General features: G+C 36.5%; 1 protein-coding gene and 1 non-coding gene across 2 annotated transcripts in view; both read right to left on the bottom strand.

The window, feature by feature from the left end:
• LOC143855491 (ATPase GET3B-like) overlaps window positions 1-17904 on the bottom strand; it is a 68659-nt gene extending 50755 nt beyond the window's left edge. Inside the window, exon 1 of the mRNA XM_077365611.1 lies at window positions 17350-17904. The gene's annotated coding sequence lies outside the window, so the exon portion shown is untranslated. The remainder of the gene's footprint in view (window positions 1-17349) is intronic.
• Window positions 17905-23923: 6019 nt separating this feature from the next.
• LOC143855559 (small nucleolar RNA R71) lies at window positions 23924-24030 on the bottom strand. Its single transcript, XR_013237934.1, has one exon. It is a non-coding gene; the product is annotated as a small nucleolar RNA R71 (small nucleolar RNA).
• Between the last annotated feature and the right edge of the window lie 396 nt (window positions 24031-24426).

Here is a 24426-nt window from a genome sequence, read left to right as displayed (position 1 = left end):
ATGTTAGATATTAAATTTTAGTCTAATCTATAGGCCTATCATGTGAGAAAGTGAATAAAATATCAAGGCAAGGCATGAAAGGCGGTTTTTTTTTGTTATTGGTCTCTTGAGAGTGAGTTATCATTTAAAATCCTTAAGAGACATATGAAGCATATTTCAATGTGAAATACAAGGACCATATAATCATCATCATGCTCATGTAAATTGCCAGCCAATTAGGTAAAGTAAGTGGGTCATATGGCCTGACAATTGCCCCATACTATATTATGATTTTATAGGATTCAAAGAATCGCAAGTGCATAGCCATCCTATATGAAGTGTGATGATACAATAATGGACTGAATAGAGATCCAAAATCACACTTGGGGATTACTATTCCCTTTGATGTAATAGTGAAAGTATGATTTAGGGAATTTGATACAAAGACACTCAGGATGCTAAGATAGAACTCTTGAACTCTTGGGCTTCAATGTTCACTTATTTGCGAAAGATTCTCTTGATGGAATGCAGACAAGTCTCTCCCTGAGCATGGATATGCCCAGAGCTACTATATAGATTTTCGAGTTCCAAGTTTACTTCCCTGTTAGAGTTAAAGCAATCGATATTACCTAAAGAGGGAATCCTGAGGTTTCAGAAGAAGTGAAATCCAAGTAGTGACTTGGTTTGACAACCTAGAGGGGGGTGAATAGGATGTTTACAAAAACTTTTGCCTTTTAAAAACTTTTACCAATTTCACCCTAGTTCTATCCCTTGTTTAATTAAGTTTGAAATTGTTGAACTTAAAACAATATTACAAATTAATGTAAGTTCAAAAACCCTTGTTGATTAACAACCTTCATTAAGTGATTTAATAACCTAGTTAGCAAGGTTAAGATATTTAGGTTGATTATCAATGCTAACTACTCACTCAATTCTAGGTAACAATGCAAGTACAAATAATCCAATAAGAGAGTGAGAGGGAGTGAGAGAAATACCAATCACACAAGTGACACAAAGATTTATAGTGGTTCGGCAAACGACCTACTCCACTCTTCACAATGTCGCACTTGAGGATTTCCACTATTGAGACCTCCACAACGCCCAGCTCCGATGCTTTTACAATCCAAGAGAAGTAAATGAGGATGCCCTTCCACCTTTATAATGACTCTCCTACACCGCTAAGTTCTAAGCGTTTCACCCAAGGGAATTAATACCGGATGCCCTTGCCACCGATTGAACGAAGAAGAAGATTAGATTTGCCTCTAAGTAGGTTAAAATGCACACTCAAGCTCCGACAAGATTTTCTCAAAAATCAATCACAATTTTAAAGCCTAAACCAATCTCAAATGATTTTCTCCAAATCAAGGCACAAGAGGTTGGTGAGAGTTTTTACCCAAAAATGATTCACAAATGATTTTCTAGGGTTTGTTGAAGTTGGACAATGTTCATCATCTGTTTTAGACCCATTAGATGGGCATACATGGTGTCCCAACTCAATATGACAGTTTCAGGGGCAAAACAGTTATTTTTGGGTCAAACAGTCAACTAGCCGTTGGGCCTTCAACGGCTATAATTTTTTGAGTTCGTAGTGTTCTCGGAGTTCCGAGAAAAGCTCTTGGAGTTCCGAGAAAACGGCCAGAGTATAAAATTTTACTACTTGGACCATTTCTCGGAGTTCCGAGAAAATGTCCAGAGTATAATTTATACTCCCTGAAACATTTCTCGAAGTTCCGAGCTCGGAGCTCCGAGAAGCCTAATTTCAGCAGATTTTCTGTTTTTCAGTGTTAATTTTTCTTTGGCTTTTGAAACTCAATTTTATCATGTTTCTATGGACTGTTATGAGGTTTCCACAATGATGGAACACCACATGGTCATTCACTAATCTAATTAGGCTCTAAGGGTGTGTTGTAGTCTCTTTGGAAAATATTATTTTTCACTACTTTTAGGGGTTTAAAATAATGTGCCTTGACAAGAGAAAATGCAAGAGAGATAGGAATACATTCTACCCTTCTAAAACCACTCTCTTGAACTCTTCTCTTGAGCTGTGATCTTCTATGGTTGAGCTTCCATGCTTGACATCTTCAAGTTGTGGTACAAGCTCCTTGGTCCTTTGCATTGGTTCTTGATCCTCCAGCTTTGGCCTTCATGATCTTCTTTGTTTGTTCAATGCTTTGAGATGATTGTTGAGCTTCTCCTTGGTAGATCCTCCAAGGTGTGGTTTGTCCAAGAATGCTCTAGCTCATTTGTCCATTGGTTGGTTCATCTTCAAGCATAGGCCAACAAGGTGAGTGCTAGTATGATTTGACTTGTGTAGGATGTGTCTAAAGCACAACACTCAAGGCAAATGATCAGTACACAAATGACTAATCAATTTGCGCTTGTTAATCATCAAAACAAGGTGATTAAATGAACCCATGGGGAACCCTTGGGCTTACAATTTCCCCCTTTTCTATGATGACTGTGGGACCCGATACCGCGAGAGGGGCGGCGCGGCCCGCCTCCCTCTCTCTTAGTCTCTCGTACCTACGTTAATTATTGATTTAATTCATCTTTTCCGTGAACTTTGGATCACCAAAGCAATCCGAATTTCATTCAAAAGAGAATGACAGAGTCGCCACCTAGAGAAGAGATCTAGGACCGGTAAATGACCAGAAATCTAGATTCGCTACCTGATTACGAAAATAAAAGGTATGGGGAACTACCACCACAAGCACCATTCTTACCCGATAATCCGGTCTTCAATTCCAAAAGTTAACCCTCTTGAATTTCTTTTAAATGGCTCATTTAACTCTTTATTAATATGTGAACTATGTGACATGCATCCTAAAATCTAATCTCAATGTATTCCTTAATGTGTATCTTGATTTTCTTGATTTGTTTGGATTCAATCTAAGTGAATGTTCTCTTAAAATTCTAATTTGAGGGAAATCCCACATATTTACTTAATTTAGTTAAGAATTTATAAAAAACTAATATACAAAACCCCACCATTTGTGGTGGGCCGACTCATGCTTGGTATGCTATCAAAGCATCCAAAGCTGCCTACGTATCCAAGCCTTACTGGAATCAGAGCCGATCGTAGTTCGGTGGCCTAAACTAAGCTACATGCCTAAGACATCTAGGACACCAATCTAGACTGAATTGACTGTTTCAACAGTTTTCAAGAAATTATTTAATTCAAGTAGAGTAGATTTTATTATCCTAGGACTCCATCTAAGATGCTATATGGTCCTATCTAAGTGCAAGACATCCCTTAGACTAATGCAGGTTAACCTACATCCTAAGTAACCAGACTTGTCCTATGAGAAAAATGGGTAACTAGTGTAACTAGATCTATGACTCAATTACTAATAATAGCAATCGGTCGTGATGAGGCTGAACTCCCTAATTCTAGGACACCCTAAAACCTAGAATACACCGTGACGTAAGTGTTCCTAACCAGCTCTAATGGTTCCTACGATGAAATACCGTTATCCAACGGTTCAAAAAGCATGGATCAAATGATCTTAATTTATTAAGTTAATAATTTTTTATTTCTCAAAAATTTTCTATTCCTACCATCTAAGGAATACCAAAGGCTTTAGGCTTGACGAATTTCAGCCTCGAATTACATTCATGAAAGGGAATCGTGCTTTCCACCCTTGTATAATTTAGCACGTAAGTTATAGTATGTTATTGCCTGGCATATTTCTCAGGATTTCCATGGACAGTGGACCTCGGAGCCAACAACATACTATAATTTAAATGCTTAAATTATCAAAGATTGATCACAAATTGGATATGATTATGAACACACTCTGGGCGGTTCAACTATCCTACCCATGCCATTTTACAAATGAAATCTATGACCCCTAAGGTTTATATTTCAACGGCTTAAGGAATGAATACATGATATAAAATTAAAGTTTTCTTGAAGTTTTCATGATGTTTATGATTAATTTCGATTTTTAAGAGATTTTATCAATTTCAAACCAAGTGGATGATTTTAGAAAGAAACTCATTGTAAACGAATTCCAAATAGGTTGACATTTTTACAGTAACATTATATTGATGAATACAGATTACTGGAAAACTTTCATGGATTTTTATGTTAATTGCCTATTAAGTTCCGATTTAACAATATTGAGACCAGATTGTTGGAATTAGAAATAAACTCTTAGCACGTGAACTCCAAATTAATTACAAGTTTTACAGTACCAAGGTATAAACAAAAATAGCCGACTGTGAAATTTTCATGAATTGTGAATACTGTTTACTATCCATTTCCGATTTTTAAAGATTCAAGTTAGATTATGGATTTACACAGTATCTCCTAGAAAATATGCTCTAAATCAGTTCAAATTCTATGAAACCATGTTAAACTAGTATTAAAGCTTAGTAAAAAATTTGAAGAATTTGTTACTATGATTTTCTAGTTTTTTCAGATTTAACAAAATAAGCTTGATTCATCATAGAAAATCATAACAATTAGTTAACAATACCTAAAAATTGTGAAAAACTAACACAATATTATATCAGAATCAAAATTAATTATTACCAAATTTCAGCTTCAGAAAGTTAGTGTATTTTCAGAAAGTCGATTTTTACCCAAAATACCCCTTGAATTAAATAAATTGTATAACATATTAATCTAATCCGAAAATTCTTGAAAAACTTTATGTGGTCTTGAAACCATAAAAGACTACTGTAACCAAATTTTCGAGAATTTTTTATTCGTTTTGGTACGTTTTAGATTTAATCTTCAAGAAAATACCCTTTTCTAAGCAAAACTCGAAGGATGGAATCCTCATCGAAACGATCCAAACTTTTTTGGAAATTTAGGTTTTTCATCATTTTTAATGTATATTAGACTCCGGAATTGGAATATTTAAAACAAATAAAATAAAAATAAAATCCAAGGCTTTAACACACTTGCTTTGAAAATTGGGTTTAACCCTTACTTTTAGAAAATTGATTTTAAATATTAAAAAGTACTTTTTTCTAGCCCACAAAGTCAGCAATAATTCATGTTGATTCTGATCTTAACTTGTTAAGATTTCATGTTAAAATCCCATCATATTCATCACTTTATCATTCAAAAGCATGAAATTTATCCCAAAGACATGTTTTTGATCCTAAGCTAGAGAGATTAGGGTACCAATCTTACTAGCTCTCCTATTCTCTTAGGCTTGTATACCCTAGATATGCACTTTGTCGAGCCTTTTAATACGCAGCGACGTTGCTTTGGTTGCCGGAGATGCGCCGCTTTGATGAGGAATCCCAACCGCGAATATCAAATAAACCGAACGAAACAATCAAGCTTAAGCCAAGAGAAAAGAAGCAAGCAATTTAGAGTTTTGGGCAAGCTTTGATGAAAAATCAAGAGTGGGTTCTTGACCAGATGACGATGAATAAGGGCTCGAGTTGAAGGGACTATTGGGGCGTGAGGATAAGCGGTGGTGTTGTGAGTTGGTCCAGATAAACAAGGGATGGGAGAAGGTTAATGAGTTTCGGCCATGTTTTCTTATAGAGTGTGAGATATGAATGAATTTGAAAGTAGAATATATGACTAAATAATGGTGATGGGATGAGAAGCTACTGCTATATGGAATTGAGTTGCAGATAGGGATTACCATACGGGATAAAGTCTGTTGGGATGTCGGGCCATTGATGTATGGGCTTGGATTGGATGTATGGGATGCATAAGGTGGTAAATTGACATAGTATATATGAGAGTGTTATAGTTGGGTTTTTGGGATGATGGACATGAGGTGATCGGCTAATGTCGTTCCAAGAGAGCGCCAGAGCTATTACTCCCTCCCCCTTTTAAAAGCAAAGGTCTGCTCCTCATTTTAGGATGCCTGGGAGAGGGAAAATTACAAACATCTCAAACGTTACCATGCTTGCCCTAAATGATTATAGAAATCAATCATCTTCTTTTCTCCACTAAATAGCATATTTCCCATTATAAAATGATGTGTATGGACATGACATCTCCTTGCTTTCCCATTGCCAAATTAGAGAGCTCTCAAAGTAGCAAGAAGACAATTCTACTTTTTAGAATTTATCATCAAGATGCTTTTTATATGTCAATCCTTTCATTTCCAATTGAGATCCGAATAAAGGAAGACCACTCTTACAATTATATAGGTGCTTGCTAATAATAAAAGGGGAGCTACCAAAATGACCTTGCTAGTATTGGAAGGAGAATCCCAAGTGGGTCCCTTATTCCACTTGTGTTTGAATGAATTTCCATTTTTTTTTTTTGGAATTAAGTTCCATAATTTTCAGAAGTGATACACCCCTTATTCCAAGTTGACCAAATGTATGTAGTTGGAACTTTTTATGACGGAGGGTCCTCTCAACGTTGGCCCAATACTCTTTCTATTGGATAACCCAATCCGTCAAATTAATAAGCCACAGCTCAAATGGAATGCACCATATAATTTTTTTCCTAAGATGATCCAAACCTTCCAATTAATGAGCCGCGGTGTAAACAAGTTGTGTCTCCCTAAATTACTTCTGTGAGATGATGTGAACTGTGCATTTGATGGGTTACGGCGTAAATGGATCACGCCCCTTAAATTATGCCCATATGGTGATCGAAACGGTTCATTTAAAGGGCCATAGCACAATTTGGCCTCGCCCTGCAAATCGCTTCCATTTGATGATCCAAACTATCCAATTTTATTTGGCTGTAATAAAAACAATTCGTACTCCTCAAATCCTCTCCATAGGATGATCCCAACCGTACAAGTGATGACCCTTAATGTGAATATATTGTACCTCTAGAAATCAGCATCTTGGGACAATCCAAACCGTCCAAATGCTGGGCCACGCTGTGCGATTTAGTAATGCACCTCTAAATTATTTACTAAATCGGTTCCATAGGGTGATCAAATATTTTCATTTTATGGGCCAATACATAAAAATTGCTGCGCCCGCAAATTATTTCCAATGGATTAGCTGAACTGTTCATTTGCTAGGCCATAATGCAATTAGATTTCCCCCACCCCATATTTCAAAATGGACTGCACTACACCATTGGATGATCTGAGCCGTCCACTTGATGGGCCAAAATATATCAAGTTGCACTAAAATGTTGTTTATAGAATAATCTTAACTGTTTATTTCATGGATTATAAGATACATTGTTGTTCCTCAAAATAATCTTCACATGATGATTCAAACCATCCATTTGTTTGGTCACAATATAAAGGGTGTGCCCACCAAATTATTTTCATTAGGTGATCCAATCCATCCAACTTATGGCCTATCGAATGAGTGACTTATATTATCATGATGCGGGGCCCATTCCATTTTAGGCGAACTCATTTTTCCCGTAAAATTTGGTCTTTTAAAACCGTAATAAGCTCTAAGATGACTTGAATATTTCTTACATGGGCCAACCTGCTTGATCTAAATTTAATCAAAATACTCAATATGGGCCCACCCAGTGGGTCCAAATCCTCTCTTCTTCGGATTCTTGTGAATAATCATTCTCAACACTTAGCAGGAAAATGTGAAACATGATGGAAATGATCGAAAAGATCGAGAAAACATAAGAGACGGACACGGAAATGGAAAATACTAGAAAACCGATAGGAAAACAACTTCTTTATTGATTAAGGCAGAGCAAAACGGGAGTGTCTACAGATGCCCCACTTTGGTAGAGATGACGTAGTCATTGAATACCGAAGCAAAAGTGACAACGCCATTTTGCGTAACTTTTTGTTAACAAAGGACTCTCGAGACAACATGCAACCTAAATTCTAAATGCTTTCTAATGCAAAACCTTAGATGAAGTCCTAGAATTAGAATGCTATCAACGATAATTTACTCTCAATACCATGAGGTGGTAGTTTAAAATAATGGAGAACTGAATTCAATCTAAGAGCGAAAATCACGTAACTTATAATGGAAGATAATTATGATGTAGCATCGTTTTCAAACGGGCACTGAAGGAATGAGATTTCATTTTTGAATAGAATGAGACATCGGGATAAGAGGCTGTATTTATACAAACTCGAAGGAAATGGGTCACCGTAATCGTACGAGCCCAAAGGAAATGAGAGATCATCTTCGAATGGATACCGCTTTCAATTAGGCTCAACAGAAGGCACTGTAATTGTACAGGCCAACGGGAAGTAAGAGATAGATCATTTTTTAATGGACTCATAGAGAATGAAATGACGTATTTATACAGATTCCAAAGAAATAAGACATCATATTTATATGGATCCCAAAAAGGAACAAGAGACCATTTTTAAATGGACTCAGAGAGAATGAAATACCGTATTTTTACGGATTCAAAGGAAATGAGACATCATATTTGTATGATGTTCAAAGAGAATTAAGAGACCATTTTTTGAATGGATTAAGAAATAATAAAATACCGTATTTATACGGATTCCAAGGAAATGAGACATCCTATTTGTATGATGCTCAAAGAGAATTAGGGACCATTTTTTAATGGATTTAAAAATAATGAATTTCGTATTTATACGGATTCCAAGAAAATGAGACATCATATTTATATGATGCTCAAAGAGAATAAGGGACCATTTTTGAATGAACTCAGATAGAATGATATACCGTATTTTTACGGATTCCAAGGAAATGAGACATCATATTTGTATGAAGCTCAAAGAGAATAAGAGACCATTTTTGAATGGACACAGATAGAATGAAATACCGTATTTTTACGGATTCCAAGAAAATGAGACATCATATTTGTATGATGCTCAAAGGGAATAAGGGACCATAGTTGTATGGACTCGGAGAGAATGAAATACCGTATTTATACGGAGTTCATGGAAATGAGACATCACATTTGTATGATGCTCAAAGAGAATTAAGAGACCATTTTTAATGGACTCAGAAGAATGAAATACCTTATTTTTACAGATTCCAAGGAAATTGGACATCATATTTGTATAATGCTCAAAGAGAATAAGAGACTATTTTCAAATGGACTCAGAGAGAATGAAATACCGTATTTATACGAATTCCAAAGAAATGAGACCGTAATTGTATGGACTCGAAAGGAACATGACGCCGTAATTGTACGGACCCTGAAGGGAATGAGACACTGTAGCTATACAGCCTCAAAGGGAATGGGACACTGTAGTCAAACAGGCCCAAAAGGGTAAGAGACCATAGTCATATGGACTCAAAGAGAATGAGACATCGTAGTTGTACGAGTTCAAAAGAGATAAGACAACTTCGATTGAGATGAATTGATGAATTCGACAATGAAGAATTTGGAGATTTTTCATGAACATGAATTTGAGGTAAACTCGAATTTGATGAATTTTAGATGCTTGAAATTGTTGTAGGAGGAAATCGGGGACAATAGAAATCGTGCTCAATGAATATATTGGAAACTAAGACTTTGACGAATGACGAGACGACAAACCTTAGGAACTATGCACCATGATTAACGAAAATGGTTTAGGAACACTTTCAGGAAGCTTCAACAAGATTTTTCTCAAAGAGACTTTTGGTCCTTTTTTCTGGGAATTTTGATAACTGAAACCTTGATCTAAATACCTGGGATTGGTAATCTAGAACAACGGCTCTCTTGGTACTTGAAAATTAGGAAGTGGGATTTTTCCTTTGATAGGTGTTTAGAGAAACATTTCTTGACCAGGATAGTATTCAACTACCAGGAAGGAAATTAAAAACATCAAGGGTTCATCTTTTTGAAAAACTGGCCCAACCATCATCACAAATGAAATCCTCCAAGCCTCATGTGCCTTTTTATGGCATGGTCCTCTTATGGAAACTGCACTTCCCGATGTTTCTACTTCGGAATGCTTCTAAGCTGATCTTCTTTAAAATGAAGCTCTTTGACTAGATTCTCTATATCTTTCCTTCAGGATTATCTTGGCGCAGGTACAATCGTAGGGAGCTGACGACACCGGGCCTCTTCCACCGAGACAGTTGCATCATTTGGACACAAGGACGCCGGTTAACTCTTCTTAAAGAGGATATTTGGGTAAATGACACTATTAAAGGATTGAGAAACTCTGAAAGAATGAACTTAGAATGAATAGGAATTGACTGGCTACACTGACAAACACAACGATGCTTCTGACTTAGTTAATTTTTGATAGGTAAGTCTGGCCTTTCAAAGGGTAGTTTCTCCATTGATAAACACTGGATTCTTCCTTAAAATAGTAATGCCTCAAGGATTTGGTTACCATTCCTAAGATTGCTTGGTTTCAATGCCCCCAATTTCTAGGATGACACTTGAACTCGCTTGAACTTCTTTTTGATCTTCAGTCTTGATACCGGCTGTAGCCTTCTTATAATGATTCTCTTACCGTGACCAAGTCACCTCTTCATGATTTTTAACTTAGCGGACCGCGTTAGCCTTAACTTTTTCCTGAACCGCCTTTCTAGGTTTTCGATGCAGCAGGCTATCCCCTTGACTTTTGCCTAAGCCGCCCTTTCGGGTTTTCAACTTAGCGGGAGAATGATCTTAAATTTTGCATAGACCGCTTTTTCAGGTTTTCAGTCTAGCAGATCTTTAAACTCCGTTCTTGTTCATTTTTTTAGGCCTAGATCTTTGATTTTGAACATCTGAAGGACTTTAGAAGTATGATAGGGCTTTTTAAAGAATGGCTTAAGGTTGAACAAAAATTTCGACCGAACCTGTGAATAGGTTGCTTACGTATCCCAGGGTAGGAATCAGGTCGTGCGTAGTTCAAAGCGAATGCCCCTAGTTTGAAGGTAAATTGTTCTTCTTTTTGTTCTTTCTCTATTTTTTGTTTCTTTTTATCTTCTTTTTTTCGATTGACTTCCTTTTTTTTTGGAACGATTGAATTTTTTTTTTTAATCGACCGAACTCGGTTTGACCGAGCTGCCAACGTGCCCCAGTTTAGGGATCAGGTCTTGCGTAGTTCAAGACGGATGCCCCTAGTTTGATAGATTTTCAAAGAAATTTCATTCAGGCTCAAAGGGTTTGCAAACCGGTATTCTTTTGACAGTGGGTTATGATTTCAAGATTTATTTAGCCAAAGGAGGCCTCCCGATGTTCAGATTGGGAATCGATCTAGGTTACCAGAGTCCCTCTAGTAGTTATTATTTTCTTTTTTTCTTTTTTTTTCACAGAGTTTGACGGCATTTCCTTGTAAGAGATAATGATTCTTCTTCCTTCTGGATATTAATAAATACTTTGACTTTGAGAGTGCATATTGGTTTTTTGACATCCTTTCATCCTTAAGTCGGTGACTCTTGATATTTTGATGATCGCTCTATGATGATTGCTCTTGCACTTTTCGTATTGAATTCGATGGCTTTGCATTATCACTGGTGAAACCAGTGACCAGGGCCATTGACTGGAGATATGGAAGTTGTTTCCAATTCATGCCCCTTGTATAACATGTGACATTCACTTCCTTCATTCTTTCTTGGACCTTCTATCTAGATCTTTCTCCCGGCATTTAATGGTAGCGCTTACTGAACCATCTCTTTATCCTCGAAATGGGTTTACCAATTCTTCACACTCTTCAGAGGGTAATGTATTTCCAATAAGCATTTACTGAATCAAAGTTTCAGTGCCAATGTTTATCATTTTAATTTCCTCTTTTAGAGGCTCGGCACAGCGCTCCTCCTCTTGTTTGAGCATAGGCTGCAACTCAAGAGGAGTTTCGTCGGCATCTTCTTCCTTATTCGAGGAGGGAGTATTATTCTCATTGTTTATTAGAGTCAGAAGCTCACGTTGGAATGTATAGAGAAAGCAAATTTCATTGAATTGAAAATGACTATATCTGATAAGACTTATCCTGAACAGACTCAGGATTCACATTCTTGACTCAAAAATAGAAGCAAGAAAATACTCAACTGGACTAGGAATTTATTCAAACTTTTAGAAGATTGCACTCGATAACTGGACTCGACATCATGACTGGACTTAATTAAAATAACAAAAGGACTAAGACTGCTGCAACTGTCTGGCTTTGAAGGCTCGGCGAAAACTGAATCATCGTCATAACAAGTGCCTTTTAACTTCTGGTTCTTCCCTTTCACTGCAACTGGACCTGAGCTTCTCAAACCCCTAGTGTCTAAACATCATCCAACGGTGGTACAGCATGATTTTGCATAGGATTATCAACAATATTTGGCGCTTGCTGAAATGGTAGCTTACGCTCATCGATCAACTTCTGGATGACATGCCTCAAAGTTATACACTGATCAGTACTATGCCCCGATCCTCGATGAAAATTGCAGTGCTCTTCTACCCTCCATGTCCTGGGGAGTGGGTTAAGAGGATCCCTAATGCGAGGTAAATAGATACGCCGGATTCCAATCCTTGCTGCAGTATGACAGATAGTGAAAACGGGAGAGGGGTGAATTCCCTATCGGGCTTTTGCTGAGCTGCAGCCCCTGATTGATTATATTTGAATACCATAGGGTTCTGCAACTGGTTAGTCCCTGATACATTATCAACCTCGGAGATATGAGCTAGAGTCTGTGTCTTAACTTCTTTTGAATTGGGGTTGCTTCTATTGTAAACTCCTTGTGCCATTGATTCCTCAATTTGCATACCAGCATTAATGATGTATTTAAAATCTGGATAGTACTGAAGAGACATGTGATATTGGAGCTGAGAGGATATATTCTTCATAATCATTTGGACCTGTTCTTCTTCTGAGGGACACTGCATCATTTGAGCCGCTAACCTTCTCCATCTCTTAACAAAAGTTAAGAATGACTCTTTTGAGTCCTGTTTGCTTCTCTCAAGATCCTTCCTAGTGATCTCGGTTCCATCATCATATTTGAATTGCTTGTTGAACTACTCTTTAATATCCTTCCATGTCCTATAACGAGTCTTGTCTAGGACCATGAACCACCTTCTAGCGACCTTTGTCAGAGAAACCGGGAACAATTGAGCCATTTGCTTAGGAGATAGACCTTGAGGCTGACACATGATAGTAAATATTTGTAAATGAGTGACGGGACAACCAACACCGTCATATTTATCGAAATCTGGCATTTGAAAGTTGGCAGGGAGACGGATTTCGGAAAACAATGTAAGATCACTTGGGTTGAAACCTCCCTGGTCTTGAAGCTGGATGTCTTGAACTTTCCTGGTAAGACTTCCAATTTCTCCATAACCGTCTTATCAACCACTGACTGAGAAGGTTTACTATGATCTTCGCTGTACTGTTCTTTTTTCAACTCTTCTTTGATTTTATCATGGATAGGGATGAACACTGGCTGGGCCGGTGCTGCTGAAGTAGTTGTATGGTGCATATGCCCTTTATCTTTAGAATTGGAAGACGATGGCCCCAACTTCTCTGAAAGCTGGGCCTTGATAACTCGGCTCTCCTCTTTGATCTCCTGAAGTTGTTTAAGAACCAAGGCTAGAGTATCAGCAATGGTGATGGGTGAAGGATTATCTGAGTTTTCTGTCATTAGTGAGGACGGGTGAGAAGGAGAAGATGCTGGAACAATCACAGTGGGTGGTGGAGAAATAGGTCTTCTCTCCAACCGTGAAAAAACTCGAACCCAAGGAGTGGTGGGCTTATCTATGGTGAATCTTCCTGCCATGGAAACAATGAACTCGAGGTATAAGCTTGACATTGAAGGAGTGTTTTCTGCTCAATGACTGAAAATGATTATAGGCTAAACATGTAATGGAGATGATAGGATGAATTCTTAAATAACCGAGACATAACAATGATGAAACAAGTGAGCAGGTGGAATGCTCCTAGTTTAAGGATTATGAGAATGAACTCTGAGAAGTTTAGCGAAGTAATCTTGAAAAAGGTTACCCCTAGAGTAAGAAGAGATCAAGGATAAAAGTATAATTAGATCATCTGGATCAAGTATGATTAGACCATCAGGATTGCATAATCAAAAGGATTGAGACTCTGTTCCTGCTGGTTAAGGGAAGGTATGAAGACATGATCGAATCACACAAGAGGAGAATGATAGACACATTATCAAAATATTAGATGAGATCGCACAAGGTTGCTTTGAAGGATAGATCAAGAATAGACTAATCTTATGAGATCTTGGGAAAGATGGAATTTATATCCTAATCCCAAAGGGAAAGCTTTTAGTCTTCTTATATCTTATCTGGTGTTACTTGAAGGCATCAATCTTAATCCTAATCTAGTGGAGTGGAGAGAGGATCTCGACTCATGACTTTGTTTGTGTACCTAAGGACCGATCGTAGCCATTGGAAGATGGATTACGGCCTAATCTAGACACAGATGGGTAGGTTATCCTAATCTGGGCTCACACACGTGATGCACGTATGTTCGTACTATATGCATGTGTGGGGTAATCTAGGGGTAAGGCCAAGAGTTCCCTTAGCGCGAATCCGTGCTCATTATACTGTATCAGTGTTCGACGTATCAGTACATGAACAAGAGATCCATTTACGCACCATACAGGTACTAGGCTAAGAGTGGAATGATTCTCTACCAAGAGGCACCAGGTGATGAAATCCTAGTCAACCATGTTAGATAACACTCCGGGTCCTTAAAATGGGATGTGTGTGCATGTGAGATGCAAGGGTTTAAATGCAAGTGATGTAAGTGTGTGAAATAAGTTTGCGCAATCTATGATGCCTTTAGGTTTTGTTAGATTAAGTTTGAGTATGATGGGATGAGAAACTAATCTATCAAGCATATAAGATAGAGTTTTCATGAGCCAATTAAAATTAATTCAAATGAGTTATCCTTTGGAATTTTAATGAAGTTAAGTGGTCCCCAGCAGAGTCGCCAAACTGTAGGACCCGATCCCATGAGAGGGGCGGCGCTTCCCGCCTCCCTCTCTCTTGGTCTCTCGTACCCATGCGATTGGCGTGTGCCATTTATTATTGATTTAATTCATCTTTTCCGTGAACTTGGGATCACCAAAGCAATCCGAATTTCACACAAAAGAGAATGACAGAGTCGCCACCTAGAGAAGAGATCTAGGACTCGTAAATGACCAGAAATCTAGATTCGCTACCTGATTACGAGAATGTAAGGTATGAGAAATTACCACCACAAGCACCATTCTTGCCCGATAATCCGGTCTTCAGTTCCAAAAGTTAACCCTCTTGAATTCCTTTTAAATTGCTCATTTAACTCTTTATTAATATGCGAACTATGTGACATCCATCCTAAAATCTAATCTCAATGTATACCTTGATTTTCTTGATTTGTTTGGATTTAATCTAAGTGAATGTTCTCCTAAAATTCTAATTTAAGAAAAATCCTATATATTAAGTTAATTTAGTTAAGAATTTATAAAAAACTAATATACAAAACCCCACCATTTGTGGTGGGCCGACTCGTGCTTGGTATGCCATTCAAAGCATCCAAAGCTGCCTACGTATCCAAGCCTCACTGGAATCAGAGTCGATCGTAGTTTGGTGGCCTAAACTAAGCTACATGCCTAAGACATCTATGACACCAATCTAGACTGAATTGACTGTTTCAACAGTTTTCAAGAGATTATTTAATTCAAGTTGAGTAGATTTTATTATCCTAGGACTCCATCTAAGATGCTATATGGTCCTATCTAAGTGCAAGACATCCCTTAGACTAATGCAGGTTAACCTACATCCTAGGTAACTAGGCTTGTCCTATGGAAAAAAGGGGTAACTAGTGTAACTAGATCTATGACTCAATTGCTAATAATAGCAATCGGTCGTGATGAGGCTGAACTCCCTAATTCTAGGACACCCTAAAACCTAGAATACACCGTGATGTAAGTGTTCCTAACCAGCTCTAAGGGTTCCTACGATGAGATATCGTTATCCAACGGTTCAAAAAACATGGATCAAATGATCTTAATTTATTAAGTTAATAATTTTCTATTTTTCAAAGATTTTCTATTCCTACCATCTAAGGAATACCAAAGGCTTTAAGGCTTGATTAATTTTAGCCTTGAATTGCATTCATGAAAGGGAATCGTGCTTTCCACCCTTGTATAATTTAGCACATAAGTTATAGTATGTTATTGCCTTCCATATTTCTCAGGATTTTCGTGGACAGTGGACCTCGGAGCCAACAACATACTATAATTTAAATGCTTGAATTATCGAAGATTGATCACAAGTTGGATACGATTATGAACACAATCTGGGCAGTTCAACTATCCTACCCAGGCCATTTTACAAAGAAAATCTACGACCCTTGAGGTTTCTGTTTCAACGGCTTAAGGAATGAATACATGATATAAAATTAAAGTTTTCTTGAAGTTTTCATGATGTTTATGATTAATTTCAATTTTTAAGAGATTTTATCAATTTCAAACCAAGTGGGTGATTTTACAAAGCAACTCAATGTAAACGAATTCCATGGATGAATGCAGATTACTGGAAAACTTTCATGGATTTTTATGTTAATTTGTTGTTAAGTTCCGATTTAACAATATCGAGACCAGATTGTTGGAATTACAAATAAACTCTTAGCACTAAACTCCAAATTAATTAAAATTTTTACAGCAACAATTTATGAACGAATATAGCCAACTGTGAAAATTTCATGAATTTGGAATACGATTTACTATCCATTTCCGATTTTTAAATATTCAAGTCAGATTATGGATTTACACAGCATCCCCTAAAAACATGCTCCAAATCAGTTCAAATTCTATGAAGGAATGTTAAAATAGTATTGAATCTTAGTAAAAAAATTTGAAGAATTTGTTAATGCGATTTTCTATTTGTTTCAGATTTAACAAAATAAGCTTGATTCATCATAGAAAATTATAACAGTTCGTTAACCTTACCTAAAAATTGTGAAAAATTAATACAAGATCAGATCAAAATCAAAATCTATTATTACCTAATTTCAGCTTCATAAAGTTAGTGAATTTTCAGAAAGTTGATTTTTACCCAAAATACCCCTTGAATTAAATAAATCATATAACATATTAATCTAATCCAAAAATTCTTGAAAAACTTTATGTGGTCTTGAAACCCTAAAAGACTACTGTAACCAAATTTTCGGGAATTTTGGATTCGTTTTGGTACATTTTAGATTTAATCTTCAAGAAAATACCCTTTTCTAGACAAAACTCGAAGGATTGAATCCTCATCGAAACGATCCTAACCTTTCTGAAAATTTAGGTTTTTCATCCCTTTTTAATGTATATTAGACTCAGGAATTGGAATATTCGAAAAAAAAAAATCCAATGCTTTAACACACTTGCTTTGAAAATTGGGTTTAACCCTTTCCTTTAGAAAATTGATTTTAAATATTAAAAATTACATTTTCTGGCCCACAAAGTCAGCAATAACTCATATTGATTCTGATCTTAACTTGTTAAGATTTCATGTTAAAATCCCATCATATTCATCACTTTATCATTCAAAAGCATGAAATTTATCCCAAAGACATGTTTTTTATCCTAAGCTAGAGAGATTAGGGTATCAACCTTACAAGCTCTCCTATTCTCTTAGGCTCGTATATCCTAGATATGCACTTTGTCGAGCCTTTTAATCCGCAACGGCGTTGCTTTGGTTGCCAGAGATGCACCGCTTTGATGAGGAATCCCAACCCGCGAATATCAAATAAACCGAACGAAACAATCAACCTTCGGCCAAGAGAAAAGAAGTAAGCAATTTAGAGTTTTGGACAAGCTTTGATGAAAAATCAAGAGTGGGTTATTGACCAGATGATGAGGAATAAGGGCTCGAGTTGAAGGGACTATTGGGGCGTGAGAGCGTGAGGATAAGCGGTGGTGTTGTGAGTTGGTTCGGTTAAACAAGGGATGGGAGAAGGTTAATGAGTTTCGGCCATGTTTTCTTATAGAGTGCGAGAGATGAATGAATTTGAAAGTGGAATATTTGACCGAATAATGGTGATGGGATGAGAAGCTACTACTATATGGAATTGAGTTGCAGATAGGGATTACCATACGGGATAAAGTCTATTGGGATGTCGGGCCATTGATGTATTGGCTTGGATTGGATGTATGGGATGCATAAGGTGGTAAATTGACACGGTATATATGAGAGTGTTATAGTTGGGTTTTTGGGATGATGGACATGAGGTGATCGGCTAATATCGTTCTGAGGCCAGAGCTATTCCTCCCTCCCCCTTTTAAAAGCAAAGGTCTGCTACTCATTTTCGGATGCCTGGGAGAGGGAAAATTACAAACATCTCAAACGTTCCCATGCTTGCCCTAAATGATTATAGAAATCCATCTTCTTCTTTTCTCCACCAAATAGCATATTTCCCATTATAAAATGATGTGTATGGACATGACATCTCCATGCTTTCCCATTGCCAAATTAGAGAGCTCTCAAAGTAGCAACAAGACAATTCTACTTTTTAGAATTTATCATCAAGATGCTTTTTATATGTCAATCCTTTCATTTCCAATTGAGATCCGAATAAAGGAAGACCACTCTTACAATTATATAGGATCGATCCCTTGTGGGACCCACACATTGAAAATAGGTGCTTCCCTAGAACAGTATACGTTTGCTAATAATAAAAGGGGAGCTACCAAAATGGCCTTCCTAGTATTGGAAAGAGAATCCCAAGTGGGTCCCTTATTCCACTTGTGTTTGAATGAATTTTTGTTTTTTTTTAATTAAATTCCATAATTTTCAGAAGTGATACACCCCTTATTCCAAGTTGACCGAATGTATGTAGTTGGAAATTTTTATGACGGTGGGTCCTCTCAATGTTGGCCCAATACTCTTTCTATTGGATTATCCAATCCGTCCAATTAATAAGCCACGGCTCAAATGGAATGCACCATATAATTGTTTCCCTAAGATGATCCAAACCTTCCAATTAATGAGCCGCGGTGTAAACAAATTGTGTCTCCCTAAATTACTTCTGTGAGATGATGTGAACTGTGCAATTGATGAGTTACGGCGTAAATGGATCGCGCCCCTTAAATTATCCCCATAAGGTGATCGAAACAGTTCATTTAAAAGGCCATAGCACAATTTGGCCTCGCCCTGCAAATCGCTTCCATTAGATGATCCAAACTATCCAATTTTATTTGGCTGTAATAAAAACAATTTGTACTCCTCAAATCCTCTCAATAGGATGATCCCAATCGTACAAGTGATGACCCTTAATGTGAATATATTGTACCTCTAGAAATCGGCACCTTGGGACAATCCAAATCATCCAAATGATGGGCCACGCTGTGCGATTTAGTAATGCACCTCTAAATTATTTACTAAATCAGTTCCATTGGTTGATCAAAACTATTTATTTTATGGGCCACAACATAAATATGCTGCGCCCGCAAATTATTTCCAATGGATTAGCTGAACTATCCATTTGCTAGGCCATAATGCAATTAGATTCCCCCCACCCCATATTTCAAAATGGACTGCACTACGCCATTGGATTATCTGAGCCGTCCACTTGATGGGCCAAAATATATCAAGTTGCACTAAAATAATTTTTATAGAATAATCTTAACTGTTTATTTCATGGATTATAAGATACATTGTTGTTCCTCAAAATAATCTTCACATGATGATTCAAACCATCCATTTGTTTGGTCACAATATAAAAGGTGTGCCCACCAAATTATTTTCATTAGGTGATCCAATCCATCCAACTTATGGCCTATCAAATGAGTGACTTATATTATCTTGATCTGGGCCCCATTCCATTTTAGGCGAACTCATTTTTCCCGTGAAATTTAGTCTTTTAAAACCATAATAAACTCTAAGATGACTTGAATATTTCTTACATGAGCCAACCTGCTTCATCTAAATTTAATCAAAATACTCAATATGGGATCACCCGGTGAGTCCAAATCCTCTCTTCTTCGAATTCTTGTGAATAATCCTTCTCAACACTTAGCAAGAAAATACGAAACATGACGGAAATGACTGAAAAGATCGAGAAAACATAAGATACGGACACTGAAATGGAAAACAATAGAAAATCGATAGGAAAACACTAACTTCTTTATTGATTAAGGTAGAGCAAAATGGGGGTATCTACAATGACAAACCAAATCGATTAGATACGTGGGAGGAACCTCTTATGAGGATTATATAAATAATTTATTCATTACTACTCCCCCTCAACATATGCATGAGTTATATTTAACAAGTTATAATACAAGAATGCATATGATAATGGATCTAATCAATTATACAAATTCTTCCCCTTTTTCCATAAGCAAAAAAGGAAGGATTAAGCATTTAAGCATAATCACATAAAGCATCAAAGATATTCAATGAGAATATGATGCTCATCTTAGCTTCTTATCATGAGTTGCCAATTAAAATCAAAGTATATTGGCATGACAAGAGCATCTCAACATAGGAAACGAATAAACTAATATAAATCAAGCCTATGTTAGAAAAACAAAGAGACATACCAGTTTAGCACAAATTTTAGGGTATATCTTGGTATATATATATATATATATATAAATCCAATATAAATCTACCCTATGACCCATAATACAATATTAGATTAGCAAGTTAAAGCTTATATTTTACTTATCATGAAAGAAAAATAACAAGATTTAGATCTAGCATGATAAGCCCCCAAATTTTTTGAATTCCTATTAAAATCTTATCATGAAGAGATGGATGAAATAATGTTGAACCCATCATGATAAGCAAGAATAGATATTTTTGAAGTTCAAAATATTCTTTTAAATTGTCACGCATAGAAATGGACATTTGATCATAATATGACTAACTATTAGGATATATGACATGATAGCTAGCTCTATCATGGATACAAGGATAGGCAAGTGAAAAACACATGATAGGCACTCAAATTCATAGCAAATAGATTAGCAAGTTTAATTTTCTCCTATTGATGTACATCTAGAAAGATATGCAATTTTTAGCTCTTGTTTAAAATGATAAATCATTTAAGCTCTAATTTTTTTGTTAAGATATGTAAATTTTTAGCGCCATTAGTGGAGAAATATTTGAATGGATAGTGTAAGCATCTTACAATGATCCATATAAACATAAAGATAGCAAAGATTAGCTCTCCCCTTAGTATTTATCATTGGCCTTAGATAAACCTATGATTTAAGACATGACATGGCACAATAGGCCAAAGATATGATAATGGAATACTTGGCCACCAAAACTTATTCTTGGAATAGATGATATCATATTAGATCATCCAAGATAAGTCAAAAGTCTAAGAGATATAACACTGAGGTTCTAGACTATGGGTTTCTTGTCTTATACAAAAAGGAAATGATACCAAACTAAGAACACAAGACAAGCCCAAAACAACACACATGGAGCATTCATGCTCCGAATGAGTGTACTTATCATATGAGGAATGATATACACATTTAGGATCATATGATAAGAAATAAAGGACAAGATTTGCCTTTAAAGCTCCCCCTTTGAAAAAGAATCATGCAACGCATGAATCCACAGGGTTGTCCTCACATAGACTCCAAGGATTTTTGGATATATTTTCCAAAAGATACCAAGTTAGACTCAACCCTTGGGCTACAGTGACACTTCCTCTCCAAGTGTCGGTTTATCATCATAAAATGATAGCCATAGTCTAGCTCATCATGATAAACAAGCATAGCATAAAAGATTCACAATTTTTAACACATGCTCCCCCTAAGTGTGATATTATATTTTACCATTTCAAATTTTGCTTCCCCTAAGTGTATATCATATAAACTAGATAGGGAGATTACACACATATATCTATTCATATTTGAGATGTTGGCACAAGGCTACATGGTTAAGTATTTTAATTAAGGTGAATGCACCGTCTCCTTCTTAGAAACTAAGAAGGCTAAGGGCACCAATTGAGTGATTTTTAAGATAAAGGTTTAACATCTCATGCGTGTAGATATTATCAAACAAGGGGTGATAACTATAGAATACACACATATAAACCAATTTAAGTTCAATTTTATAGGACTAAGACATAGTAAGAATGGTCAATAAAATACCATGTCTTAGAGAGACATCCATGATTCATGAAGGTGAGAGTATACCTTATGAGAAATATATGATCCATATCAAGGCCTTCATGGATAGTCAATCATCTTTGGACAAGGTGAACATGACAAATGAAGTACAAAGTCCAAACATCTACTTCCTACATCCACATACCACATATGTAAAGCTAAGGCACTAAGCACAAAGTGCATAATCCCATAAGAAAACCAAAATATGTGGGAGTCACATGTTCCCATTACAATGTATTGTGTGCAACCACCATATGAGTTTCAATTTTACTCAAGTGAGTAAATGCCCAAATATGTACTCTCCCTCTCTCTCTATGCTTTTGCTTGTTCTTTCTTTTCTTTCTACTCTCTCTTACTCTCTCTTGCTCTCTTTTCAAGCTTTTCTTTTCTTTTCTTTCTCTCAATCAAGGAACGATCCAATCGTCTGAGATCCTAATCCAAGGCGACACCAAGGAAAGAAGGAGGGTGATCAAGGATTCAACCATTGTTCGGAGGAGAAAAAGAATAAGTTTATTTGATTTTTGTTCTTTATTTTCAATTCAATTCTAAGTTAAAATTTGATGTACTCTTATTTTCAATTTCACTATTAAAGAGAGTACTTGTGTTATTTTGCTTGTTTAAGTTCTTATATGGCATCTTTTCTCTTTTCTATCTCCTTTATTTTTGTTTTTCTTTCCTTTTCCATGAACAAATAAATCCTAATTACTTAGGGTTTAGTTGAAGCCATGGGGAAGGAGAAATATTTATAATTAAATCAATCTACTCAATTAAAAAATTGTGTAGGATTATGTGTTTGAAAAATCCCAATCATTCATGCCATTGGCTTTCCCCTTTCATATGAATGATTGTTGATTAACAAATATAAAGTTCTATATAATCAATGTAAATTGGAGAGTGGATTTGATTAATTACTTATAAGGAATGACATCCCTTTAATCTTATTCCTTATTGACTAGTTAATCGAATTTTCAACCCAATTCAAGAGTTGTTTTAATTAATCAATTTAATCCAAACTCATGGTGGATTCTAACCCTAAGTAATCTTTTATATTGAATTAAGGTTTTTACACTATTCCAAATTACTTTTGCAATTTTCCAATTTACTTAAGCCCTTATAATTTAGTTTTCTAATTAAATTAGATAAGTAGTTAGTAGAGATCATTAAAATCTGGTACACTTTGCCTAAATTAGGATTTTAAATCAAAAAGATCTTAGTTAAATTTGATTCTTAGATTGAAAAGAATATACGCTTATATATAGTGTTGGCTCCGAGGTCTAAGTCCACGGAAATCCTGAGTCCATTCCAGGCAACATTATATCATAGCTAGTATTCTAATCGGTAAAAAAATAGGATTGACGACTAGATTTCTCTTCCTTGAGTTCGACCCGTATTTACACGATCCGTGCACTTGCGGTTATTTAATATTACAAACAAGTTTTTGGCGCCACTGCTGGGGAAGAGAGTTGCATTAGAATCTTAATTATTCGAAGTGTTAGATTAGTAGTTATTTTTAGTTTAGTTATATTTTTAGTTTCTTGCCTATCCATCTCTCTTACTTGGTTTTCTTGTGTTTATGACCGTAGGTTGGGTGCGGAACCCGGCCATTTGATTAGAAAGAAATAACAGGTTAGAGACGGCGGAAGACATCGCATCAAATCCAAATCAAGTAGTCATGGCGGAAGAACAAGAGCCGCCCAAGAGTTTGCGCGATCACTTCTATCCGGACCGAACCGCGCAACCATCTTGCATTAGATTGCCGATTGCACAGGGCAATAATTTTGAGCTAAAATCGTAATTTATTTCTTTGCTTCCTCGTTTTCATGGCCTCCCTTCGGAGGATGCTTATTTATTTTTGCGTGAGTTTAAAGATGTATGTGCTTTGATTAAGTTGCAACAACTTACCGATGATGCGGTAAAGTTGCGGTTTATTACGTTTTCACTCAAGGATGGAGCCAAAAAGTGGCTCTATGGCTTACCAACGAACTCCATCACCACTTGGGAGGAGTTCGCCGTCGCTTTCCTAAAAAAGTTTTTTCCATTACATAAAACTAATAAGCTTAGGAACGATATTTTACAATTCAAACAAAAGCCATTAGAGTCATTTTCTAAGTTTATGGAGAGGTTCAAAGACCTACTCCAAGAGTGTCCTCACCATGGAATTGATTTGTGGCACTTATGCCAAATTCTTTATGAGGGCATAGATTATCAAACAAAGCAACTTCTTGAGTCCATGTGTCCTAACGGTTTTACATCTTTCACGGATGAGGCCGCGGCATGGAACTTCTTACTTGATTTGGCGGAAAAAACAAGAGAGTGGGAATCCACTCAAGACGGTGAGAGAGCCACTTCAAGTAAGGGATTCTAATAGAGGGTGCCGTGGAAAAAGAGGCCCATCTTGATAGCTTAATCAAAAGGCTAGAAGCAATAGTTGTCAAAGGACCCTTACAAGTCAATCAAATTGCACGTAGTGTTCCCATGTGTAATTGGTGTCAAACCACGGACCATGTCATGGAGGAGTGTCCAACTCTTACTAAATTTGGTAATTCTAATGAGAAT

Source organism: Tasmannia lanceolata, unplaced genomic scaffold, assembly GCF_043159265.1.
Source record: "Tasmannia lanceolata isolate RefF3 unplaced genomic scaffold, GAP_Taslan_0.1 ptg000021l, whole genome shotgun sequence".
Classification (NCBI taxonomy): domain Eukaryota; kingdom Viridiplantae; phylum Streptophyta; class Magnoliopsida; order Canellales; family Winteraceae; genus Tasmannia; species Tasmannia lanceolata.
The sequence above is the reverse complement of the archived record's forward strand: the minus strand, read 5'-3'. Positions and strand labels throughout refer to the sequence as shown.